The 12,520-nt window shown below is 41.3% G+C and overlaps 1 pseudogene; it reads right to left on the reverse strand.

Moving 5' to 3' along the window:
- Nucleotides 1-9,737: 9,737 nt before the first annotated feature.
- Nucleotides 9,738-11,115, reverse strand: LOC147737879 (uncharacterized; annotated as a pseudogene).
- Between the last annotated feature and the right edge of the window lie 1,405 nt (nucleotides 11,116-12,520).

A 12,520-nucleotide genomic window follows, 5' to 3' on the forward strand; every position in this document is an offset into this window, starting at 1 on the left:
AGGGTGGATGCGTGGAAGCACCCCCGCTCCACCCATGGAACGCCTCTCTGGGGCAGAGCAATGCACCAAACTCCAAGGGTGGATGCGTGGAAGCACCCCCTCCCCACCCATGGAACCCCTCTCTGGGGCAGAGCAATGCACCAAACACCAAGGGTGGATGCGTGGAAGCACCCCCGCTCCACCCATGGAATGCCTCTCTGGGGTAGAGTAACGCAACGTAGCGATTTGCGCTGTGTTGCGTTACTTTAGATTTATCAAGCAACGCAAGGCCATGCGTGGTGACCTTGCGCAGCTTGATAAATCTTACTTAGTAGTTGTGTCTCCCTTGCAGACCATTGCTTGATGCAAAGATAACACAACTATTTGATAAACCTGCCCTGTGTGGGGATTTTCACAGCTTCATGGTTCCAAGTGCTTAAATGTCTGCTGTGTAGATTTCCGCGCAAGGAGAACAGGAGCCGGGGTGATGTCACATGACATTCCCAGTGGTACGTCTGGAGAATGACAGTGAAAGTTTGCAAGCATCAAATAGTAACTCTGCACCGGTACATCGGCATGCTTTTACGAGTGCACATATTCGTGCATTAGAGAATCATCACTGTGTGCAAAGGTGCTGTGTCTCTCAAGACACATTTCATCCTTAAGTAATAATAATAATTATTATAATATTATTATTATTATGTTTAAATTTATATGGTGCAACAGCTACCCGGAGGTGTACCGTCGCCTTACGGACACAAGCTAAACAACAGAGCAGCAAGAGAGACAAAACTAACAAGAGAGACAAAACTAACAAGAGAGACAAAAAATTCCTCTGGTTCCCTTGTGCTGTGGGTGTGCTAACCCCCCCCAAACTTCCAGGATAGAATGCGCAGATTCTCACAACCTTTCACTTGTGATCATTTGTAGATTCTTACTATTCACAGGGGGCAGGACTGGTCCTTCCAGTTGCCATGGGAGCCAAATCCGAAGGGTTGGCCTTTGTTGTTCTCTTTCTTCCACCATCTTGCAGTGTCCCAACCTATTGCAAGATTGCGCTCATGAGGATTTAAAGAACTAGACGCACTGTGAACCCCCTAGGTGGCAATATCTTCATTGTCCCTTTCACGCCTGCACGTGAGCAGGAACAGATTACATACATCATGCACCTTTGGAGTACAGGGTGGGCCCACCGAAGGTGGCAGTGCCCTTATTGCGCCCTCGGTGCCTGCAAGGGGTGAGGATCAAACCGTGCACTCCCCCTTAAGGTGACAATACTATTCTTTGTGCCCCTCACTCCAGTACAAGGTGAGGGTCAGACTAGACACACCGTGCATGCCCCCGTAAGGTGGCAGTACCCTTATTGCACCTGGCATGGTCCTGTGTCTTCAAATGAAGAAACCCCTTTCATTTCGGCATGAAAATATGTGCTTTAAACACACAACATGTAATGAACTCTGATTCCATCAAATGCGCACTTCTAGTCTATTCTTCTGTTCTCTGAATGTGTCATGAAGCCATGATGATCAAGCTTATGCAAAAGACATCCAGTGACTGCTTAGTTTAGAGGTTATCCCAGGTCTGTCATAAACACTGAATCTGACTGTTCCCCTTCATAATTCTATTATTATTTTTATTTTAACCACTTGCTTTAGCCTTCTTTATTTTTGTAGAAGGTTTGAGGTCCTAAAACACGAGCAGCGCCGGTTCCATTTTAGCCACAGTTTCCGTTTTCGGTCGCCCAGCCGAGCTGAAGTTCACAGTCAATATCTTGTCGCCTTTTTCAGAACTTGTGAAAGTGGTATCCATGTCTAACCACCCTTGAGCCTTAATTGTTAGCCTATCGGATGCCACAAGTCCAGTCCATCCTCTCAACAACTGCAGCTCAAGGTTTTAGAAGTTGACACTTGTAAAGTAAACACAAGCTAATGAGGACGCAATAGCTCAGGGGCTGTTTACATTGGGGACATATTTTGCGTCCAACCAGTAGAGTCCGGTTAGATCTAGAGTCTTAAGATCCCTGTTTGTTTCTGAAAACATAAAATAAGAATCAGTGGTAAATACCTGCTATAAACCCCAGAACTGTCCATTGATTCAGAGGGACACTTGCCCCGGGTCACAGATCCAGATGCTCTGGCACCAGATGTCACCTTACATGAAGAAGCGCGAGACGAGACTCCTCCCAGACTCAGGCTGCACTGAAAGGTACCCGGACAATGTTTGCCTCTGAATAAACACAATGTATTTGTCCTTGAAACAGCTGACAAGCGTATCCAGACAGACTACAAATCTTGTTGTCCCAGGTCTGCGCACCACCACAGAGCCTCGAGAAATAGGTAGATTACTTATTGATTCTACTAGAACCATCATAGCGCCTAGCGATAGCACAGTGAGGATGTTTGCGCTATAAATTGTGATAATGATGTTACAGGTTTTCACTGTTGTTTTCACTGCTCTGGAAAGGCTTAGCTTCGTCTCAGTTTTATCTTCTGTGATGTTACCATACAACACTAGATTCAGACATTTTAAAATAACTATTTTAGAATAAATGTTACAATTCATACCCTGTTCTGATGATCCTTGAAAGTGTCCCTGAACCTATTAGGGGATTGTTAATAACCCAGAGAGAGCGAGTCCCACACCTGCAGGAATGCTCAGTGGGTTGTGCGGGCTACATTTAACCTTCACTCAGTGATGGTGAACTATACTAATTCTTTCAACCTGTGGGTTAGAAAACTAAACTCTGTGGACCTGGCCGCTAGATCCCACGATCTGCAACATGGTCTTTACTCCTGTATGGGGTGAGATCAGATTAGACACAACATGTGCCCCCACTTATGGTGCCACTATCCCTGTTGTTGTGCTCTTTACTTCACTATAGGGTGAGGTTCAAACTAAACACAGCTTGGAAGCCCCTGCCCGCAAGGTTGCTCTTCCCTTCTTTTGTCCATAATTCTTTTTCGGCGTGAGGATCAGACGAGACACATCATTTGTCCCTTTAAAGTGACAACACTACTTATAGTTCCCTTTACTCCACTATGCAGTAAGGATCAGACTAGATGCAACTTGTACTCCCTCTTAAGGTGGCAAAACCCTTCTTGTGCCCTTTACTCCTGTATGAAGTGAGGGTGAGACTAGCACAACTTGGTCCCCTCTTAAGGTGGCAATACTCTTGTGCCATTCACTCCTACACAGGAGTAGGCTCAGACTAGACACACCACGTGCCCCTCCCCAATGCTGAATTAGCTTCACAATGGAACTGTCATGCCAGAAATCACTGTGGTTTGCGATGGCAAATAGTCGGAGAGGGGCTCTGGGAGTGGTGCAGAGAAATGGCCTTCAGTCCTGCCCTGTTTATCATACCCGGGCAAAGCTGTGATAGAGAACAACTAAACACAGAGAGAAGGTGCGCTGTGCGATCCATCCTAAGAAACTTTTATCATACTGGGGCAAAGCAGTGATAGAGAACAGCTCAACACAGAGAGAGAAGGTACGCTGTGCGATCCATCTTAAGAAACTGTTATCATACTGGGGCAAAGCAGTGATAGAGAACAGCTCAACACAGAGAGAGAAGGTACGCTGTGCGATCCATCTTAAGAAACTGTTATTATACTGGGGCAAAACTGTGATGGAGAATAGCTAAACATCGTGAGAAGGTATGATGTGCGATCCATCTTAAGAACCTCGATGCACAGGGTTTCTATGTGCTGCTTCTGCTAAGTTTTAGCACAGAGAATTTGGAAATCACAAATGAAACAGTATGCACAACATAGCTTCCCGCCCCACATTGTAAGAGAGATGAGTGCTACCCAAAGATGCTGGTATACGCCTCATAGAACACTGCGGTCTTCAGAGGCAAGACTCATAAATGTCCAGAGGGTAAAAAAAGCCACCGGGAGGAAGAAGCGTTACTGGGAATGCGGCCAGAGCATGGAATGCTCTGCCATTATATCTGCGAAGCATGACCAATCTTTTGGCCTTCAGGAAGGCACTGAAAACATGGCTGTTTACTAACTGATCTTGCCATCCTCTCCCACGCCTTTCAATCCTCTGTCAGCCTTCACACAGCACCAGGACACCTCAGGGTATCAGTTGCGCTGTACAAATACCAATAACATTACCATACTCACGTGTGAACACATTTCACCTTACATATATGTCTTATCAGAATGCCATGACTCTCGCTGCGAGGCATCAGAGCTCTGTACATGGTCCAGGACCTAGAGAGTCAACATGTGATTAGAGGGGAAATGGTTTCTAAGAGTGATAGAGGACTGTTAATGCGTCACAATGTGATATTCTTTAACCCCTTCTCTGCTCATGACGAGCTCAGCTCGTCATGCAGTACACTGGTCATGTGCTTATGACGAGCTGAGCTCGTCATGAACAAAGGGCACCAGGGATTTCCAGCACAGAGGGGGAATTGCCTTAGCATTCAAGGTGATAAATAGGTGCATTTTCAGCTCTTTTCGATCACAATTTGTAGCTCAGACAATTTCATATATGCCTGATGTGTTATTTGTATTACAGCTCCTTCTGCATTGAGAAGGCTCATCCTAGAACAGCAGAGGGACAAAACACATGCTGACAAATCGAGAATGAAGGGATTGTGACAAGGTCGATGAACACTAACAATATATCCTATGAAAAACCTCACATTTTTTATTGATGGAGCGCAAAGAGGGATAGAAAGTGATAACCTGAGTAAAACGTATCCTGGACAATTACTGGAAATTAACATGAATTGAAAACTAACAAAAAACTGCATAACCACAGCTGTGTGAGCTGGAAGTTGATTATTTCTCAGTATAGCCCTTGTTTGTGATACCTTACAGTGCTCACGTTATCATCCGCACTAGAAGAGATGGGAGCCTTGGGTGTCTGGCGACAGAAGCTCATTTACATACAAAGGGGGTGATACCTGTTCACAACGCACAACACAACTTGTTTACGTAAAATGCTTGTACACATCACAGTGTAAAGTGACTCAGGTAACAGTGCGACCGTTGTATGACATGAGTGGGCGGTCTTAGTTGTTGAGACATGAATGTCTGACGGGTGCATCTTTAGCTCTTTCAACTGTTCGAGAGAGGGTGGCAGTCTCAAATATGGGGTACATCTACCAACAGCTTCCCTCATAATCTTTATTTTTTGCATCTACAGTGGGTGCAGATTCCACCTAAGACAGTAACCGTTGTCAGGGAGGTGATCTGCTTCCTGGAATCAGCCAGCTTTGCTTTTCCCTACTATGGTCGGCAAAGGTCAATGTGTCTTCCACTAAAATGACACTCGCTCACTTTTGGTAATGTGGCTTGAGTAATAAGGCCACGCTCAAAGGTAAATCAAAACAGTTGATGTCACAAATTTCAATACAATGTAGAAAAAGAGACAAAGAAATTCAAAATTCAAACAAAGTTTAGAGAAACAGGAGTGTTTAATAATTACTCAGGAGTGAAAATTAAAACCAGGTCAGTAGTTTAAGGGTTATTAATTAGCAAAAACAACTGTCCCAAAGGAAATAAAGGACTCATTAAGTTGTGTGTTCAAAATCACAAAAAAGGAAAATGAAGCAAAAAAGCAGATCCACTGAATCAATCAGGAAGTCACATACAAAAAAGTAGGGGACCTCGCTAGCCATGCTCGAGAGGCACTGGTAAGTCCAATTTCTGGTGATGATCAACACTGGAATTTGATGCATTGTTTTGGCTCAATCAGTTCCAGAAGCTGACGAGATGCGCAGAAGTGTCATGAAGTGCAAAATTCCCACAGAGTAGAGTTGGGTCATCAAGTTGAACCTGAATTCACGGCCATCAAAATCTATGAAACTTCAGGCAGTTACAACAGCTGCGAAGTCTTCGGAGCTTCCAAGTTATAGAGATGGTCCAAGGTTGATGATAAGAGCCAAAGCATGGAGCGCGGTGTGAGACAAGCAGCGTACTGGAGCTCACACTGGAGGTTCAAACATAAAACTTGTAACCGCCAAGGTGTATCACAGCAGGTTCAAAGGTTGTTCAGCGACTCGAACACATATCTCACTTATCAAAGTGGAACGGATACCAATAAAGGCAGATCAAGGTGCAGGAATCTCAGGGTACAGCGAAGGTGTTCATTGTATAAAAATGTATACAAAGGATAAGACCTCAGAACCAGGTAAAAGCAAAGTACATTTCTGCGCTTATGTTGTGGTGAAACCAACAAAATTAGGTAAAAGCAAATCACGATAACATGGTTAAGAACAAGGAGAAATTACCTGATCCTACTACGGTAATGATAAATTGCTGCTACATGAGGCCCTCAGGAGGCCCAATGATGTAGCAAATCCAGGAAAATTACTTTAAAGTATTCATTGCCGCTCCCCAGCCAAACAAACACACCGGACCATCCCATTTGCTCTAATAACAGCCCAAGTGCCCGCGTCCACTTTAGCGTTACCACAAAAAGGAAACACTCAGGTTGAGTTGGACACCTCGAGCTTATTCACAAAAGTACCGTACACCTGTGAGTAATCTATACATACAAGGATGCTCCTAGAGTATATTTGCTAGTTTTAGCTATTGACCATTACGATAAAGTTACTCAAAAGTGTGGACTTGCACATCTGCACACGCTTAAACAGAGGTGGAGTCAAATTTACAAATGTAACTTACTTCATCCAAAGTGGAGCAATAGAAAGTGCAGCACCATACATAGCCAACCACTGGTAATCCAAAGCCCTCCCATAGAAAATAATGGAGAGAGAGACTTAAAAATCGAACCCATTCGAAAATAAAAATAAAATAAAATTATGTATTTTGCCTTTTAAAAATACACAAACCTTGAAATGAATGTAATAAATTTACATATATTTAAAATTAATTAGTTCATGATAATATGTTAATCTTTTAATTTTAAAAATATTGCAACTAATAAAAAATACTTTCAATTAATTCTATACATGATTTTTTAAGGATGTACCCCTCGGAATAGAGGTGAATAAGGCAAATCGGTAATTCGGAGTACATAGTAAGAAAATCAGATGATTTTAGCTAGTGGGGATTTTTGAAACAGATCTGTGAGAAAAACTTTTTTTTACGTTTAAAATCAATTAGATCTCTAAGTAAACTGAGAGTTTTTAATTTGTTCAATATTTAAAGTTTATATCATTTACATTTGTATTTAGTGTAATAAACAATTTAAATATTCATTTTATTTTTTTTACACAGGGAAAACTCCACCCAAGTTGAATATATAGAAGATACATGTGTATTAAGGTTTAATTAGAGGTGTCCCACCGAAATTAACAATTATAATATGTATTAATAATTTTTAAATGTATTGTATTGTAATTGCATGTATCTACAGGCATTTGCATCAAAGTAAATACCGGTCGCAAATGGGCAGATTCTCAGTATCTGCCCCTTTGCGATCAGTATTTTTGCATTTGGGATGCATCATCCCAAATGCAAAAATCGCAATTTAAGGAATCTCTAAATTGAAATTCCTTAAATTGTGATTGCATTTAAGGAATCCCAAATTGAGATTCCTTAAATGCAATGCATGAAAGTAAAAAAAATAGCGAATTCGCTAATAGGAGTAGCAAATTACCATGAAGTTGAACTTCATGGTGATTTGCTAAAACTTTGAAAAAAGCACTTTTGTGCATTTTTCAAAGTTTCATGTTGTGCACATACATGCCCTTAGGGCAAGTGTGTATGCAACATATGTGCAGAGATCAATTTCAGGGGTGCAACAGGGTGTCATTTTGACACCCTTGCACCTACTGGTACTCGCAAATTGCTCATGCAATCTCCAATTTATTCATAAGGGACTGTGGGCCCATAGGAATGAATGACTCAGCATTCCTTAATTGCGACTAGCAATTAAGGAATGTTTAGGAATCGCTATTTTAATAGCGCTTCCTACATGCTATTCCTAAATAGCGATTCCTTAAAAATCGCTATTTAGGAATCGCAAAAGGCTACGTTGATGCATCTGCCAGCTCGTGCTTATTACCCCTCACGAGGCATCAAAGCGCTTTTTCAGAGAGTAGCACACTACTACGGAACCCATTAAAGGATTAGTGGTGAATTGGAATAGTGAAAATTGAAATTAATTTGAGTGGGGGGCATGTTAGTCTGTTATTTGGATTGAAAATATAAAAATCTCTGCAACGTGGTGTCACCTGATTGCCTGAAATAACCTGAAATTTAATTTTGGGCATTAATTATAACATATGTAATTATACTTCACTAAAAATGAATGTTATATTAGTGTTGCAATTCAATAAATGTTATTAAAACATTGTAAAATATTTTTTTCTTTTTAGATATTTTTTGCCTTGTATGACATTTGTTTGGATTTTTAATTAGTTTAAAATATTTCATTTAACGCCGTTTTAATTTATGTCCGTACCTCCATTATTATTAATGGGAGTGTGTTGCAGTTCCAGTGGATGAGCATGTGTGATGTTGGACTCTGAGCTCGGGTACATTTACAACTGTTTTAGGTACATCATGGCTGTTGTGACTGTAGAGGTGTGGTTTGTAAATAGCAATGGGCTTACTCCTTTGTGGGTGAGTGCTTGTCCATCCCTACATCCTTACTCCTCCCTTAGCCCCGCCCCTTTATTCATAAATATTTCCCATTTTACACCCACTCCCACTCTGTCCCTCTCGCATTTACTACAAAAAGTATATAAACATGTGCGGAAACTCTGCAGTCGGGGCAGGCAACTCCACAAAGAAAAAGATAGGAGAGGCAGAACGACAGCACATACTTTGTGAATCGCATTTTCTTGTATTTTAGTCGTCCTATAGTAGTTTATGAATAGGCCTGATTATCTGTGAGACTCTCTTGGGTGTATCTGATGAGATTGTAAAGCTTGTGAAACTGTCCTCAGCAGATGGGAAGCAGGTCCATTTGTAGCAAAAAGGACATGGAAAGAGGCAGCTGAAGTGGATCTTTGTAATAAGAGGCCATGTCCCCTCGGAACAGAAGTCATTAGGACTATTTACGGTGGAGCCAAGAATGGTTTGCATATGGCTGGCCTTGTCTGTAGTGGTACAGAGACTAGAGAATGATGTGGCGGGATGGTGCTTAGATCAACTGCCAGTCATTCCATCACCTTTAGTTTTTCTCAATGATCAGCCGTAAGTGGCGCAGACATGAACAGATGTTGGTCCCATAGAGACCTATGACAAAGGGACTCCTGCTGCAGCCCCCTGGTGAGGCTCATTAAGGCTGGAAACAGTTCGAGGTTACATGCATTCCTGACCCTTGGGGGCGTGGCCTCAAAGTTCAGTATCAAATGGACTTTGTGGGTCAGTCATTGCTTATAAACACTCAGGAAACAAAACACGCTGAATGGAATGAGGACACAAATAGTTGTAAAAGAATGAGGTTAATTCAAGCATTTCCATCCCTCGCTGTGTGCTGTTCTCAGTAGACGGTTTGTTGGACAATCAATGGATTTATGTTTTTGTGGCTGCTTCATGTAAAGGTTTTGCGATGCTGAAAGCTCCTCCTCAGGGTTTACAGTGAGTACCTTTTATTCTCCCACATTGGCTCGCTTATGTAGAAAGGTTACATTTACAACTGAAGTTTTTGTCACATTGAGAGCACGGGTCATTTCTTTTCTCATTGTGCGTTCTCTCTGTTGAATGAAATTGAATCTCCAGCGGACGCTTCCCAGGCATTCAGAACAATGACAAGGTTTTTTCCAGGTAAGTTCTCGCAGGTTGAGTGAGACCAGATTTCTGACTTTTTCAGCATTCAGAGAGCTAATCAGGTTTTTTCCCAGTGTGAGTTCCCTCATGGTGAGTGAAAGTTATTTTGTGACTGAAGCTTTTTTGGGATTCAGAACACTGATACGGTTTGAGCCCAGTGTGGGTTCTCTCATGTACAGTAAGGTTGGATTTCTGCCTGAAGCTTTTACAGCATTCAGAGCACTGATACAGTTTATACCGTGTGGGTTCTTTCATGTGAAGTGAGATTGGATTTGCTTCTGAAGTTTTTACAGCATTCAGAGCACTGATACGGTTTGAGCCCAGTATGGATTCTCTGATGTTGAGTTAAACTGTTTTGGCATTCAGAACACTGATACGGTTTATACCCAGTGTGGGTTCTTTCATGTACAGTAAGGCTGGATTTATGACTGAAGCTTTTCCAGCATTCAGAGCACTGATAAGGTTTTTGTTCAGTGTGAGTTTGTTGATGTTGAATCAGACTGCCACGAAAACTGAAGCTTTTTTGGCACGTGGAGCACTGATATGGTTTTTGTCCAGTGTGAGTTCTTTCATGTAAAGTGAGATTGGATTTGGTACTGAAGCTTTTACAACATTCAGAGCACTGAAACGGTTTTTGTCCAGTGTGGGTTCTTTCATGTAAAATGAGATTGGATTTGGTACTGAAGCTTTTACAGCATTCAGAGCACTGATAAGGTTTTTGTTCAGTGTGAGTTCGCTGATGTCGAATCAGACTGCCACGAAAACTGAAGCTTTTTTGGCACGTGGAGCACTGATATGATTTTTGTCCAGTGTGAGTTCTTTCATGTAAAGTGAGATTGGATTTGGTACTGAAGCTTTTACAGCATTCAGAGCACTGATACTGTTTTTGTCCAGTGTGGGTTCCTTCATGTAAAGTGAGACTGGATTTGCGAGTGAAACTTTTGCAGCATTCAGAGCACTGATAAGGTTTTTGTCCAGTGTGAGTTCTTTCATGTAAAGTGAGATTGGATTTGGTACTGAAGCTTTTACAGCATTCAGAGCACTCATACGGTTTTTGTCCAGTGTGAGTTCTTACATGTAAAGAAAGATTGGATTTGGTACTGAAGCTTTTACAGCATTCAGAGCACTGATACGGTTTTTGTCCAGTGTGAGTTCTTTCATGTAAAGTGAGATTGGATTTGGTACTGAAGCTTTTACAGCATTCAGAGCACTGATACGGTTTATGCCCAGTGTGGGTTTTTTCATGTACAGTAAGGTTGTATTTGCGAGTGAAGCCTTTCTGGCATTCTGGACACTGATAGGGTTTTTGTCCAGCGCTAGTTTTCTCATGTTTAGTGAGGTGGGATTGATGGCTAAAGCTATTCTCACAGTCATTGTTCTTATTCGAGTAGTTTGTTTCTCCAAGTCGGGTTTGTTCCTGGATACATGTCATCTTAAGACTGACTCTGATTTCTGATCATGTACTTGTTTGTTACAACTCAGCATTAACTTCTAAATTACATTTTAGATGCTCTTCTTAACATATGTATTTAACTAATTATAGTTTTTTCCTGGAGATCATTTTCCTACCTTTAAAGGCACCGATCTAACTTGTCTTATAAACTTTCACTGAGGAGCCCCTTGTATTGATTAAGAGGCCTCTCATGGATTCATTTTCTCCAAGTTATGCCCCGGTGAATTCTATCTAGTTTAATTAGCCTCATTTAGTTATTCTAGTTTATCACATTTGATTTAGGAGTTTTAAAGGCACGGATAAGGTCTTTGGGCTTTAGTGTTTGCCTGGTAGGTATGTTTGTTCATACAAGTAATGGCAGGTTATTAGGGCATGCCAGGGTGGTTTATGAATTATCAATAGTGTAACACTGGCCTCTTTTATACTTTCTGTGCCAGTATATGCTTTTTCTGTTCAGTGGTTAAGACAGGTACATGATCCACTTTGGAAGTTACAGGACAATTTGAAACTACTCGGATCTACCCAAGAGACAGAGTTGGTGGGGGAAAATCTTCCTATATTGGAAATGATAATCCAGCATCTTTGCAGAAACAACATCTAAGAAAGAGCATTTACAATTTGTTTCTTTTAAACAATCTTTAATCTCCTCTGAATCACAGGAGACGGAGTCAAAAGCTTGCACTTGTAAATCGGGGATATTAGTCTTTTTGACAGTTCTGTCACATCACAACATGTCTACGGATGCTAATCTGTTGGGGAGGGTTTAAGTCTCCAATGCATTTCTCATAAACCATGAAACAGAATTTACAACACTGAGTTTTCTCAAGTGCTCTGTGTGGGTATAAGTTGTGGCCAATGTTCTCCTTACTCTCAGTTACTGACACTTAGTAAACATTTATGATCATTTTCCTTTAGGGATTTGACAACTTTCACATTCACCAGTTTCTTCCGCTCCAACATCCTCACCATTCCTGGCACATAGAATGTGTTTCTTCTCTAGAGCTCGAGAATGTTTTTACTTTCCTTGAAATAATCCTTTTCTTGAGGTTTCACTAAATTTAAACCTTCTTTTATCTGTTCATGCTTCTGTCACCTGTAGAAATGGAGTCAAAAATTGTAAATGAACACAAAGAAAAAATATTTGTGACTTTATACTTTGCACAAAGAAAGCATTAACAAAAACAAGATAGGAAATCAGTTTGAGTTGCATTTCTGATAGTGGTGAAACAGTGTAGATCGGGAGCTTGGGATCACTGGAAATCAAGGATGTGAGAGCAAAAGAAGTAAATATTTAAGAAAGAAACACAGATTCTCAGAAGCAGCCACACTATCAAATTGCAATTTCTGTGGCAACGGCTGGGTACATAGTGAGATATTTGTCATT

This window comes from Lissotriton vulgaris, chromosome 1_1 (genome assembly GCF_964263255.1).
Source record: "Lissotriton vulgaris chromosome 1_1, aLisVul1.2, whole genome shotgun sequence".
Lineage (NCBI taxonomy): Eukaryota > Metazoa > Chordata > Amphibia > Caudata > Salamandridae > Lissotriton > Lissotriton vulgaris.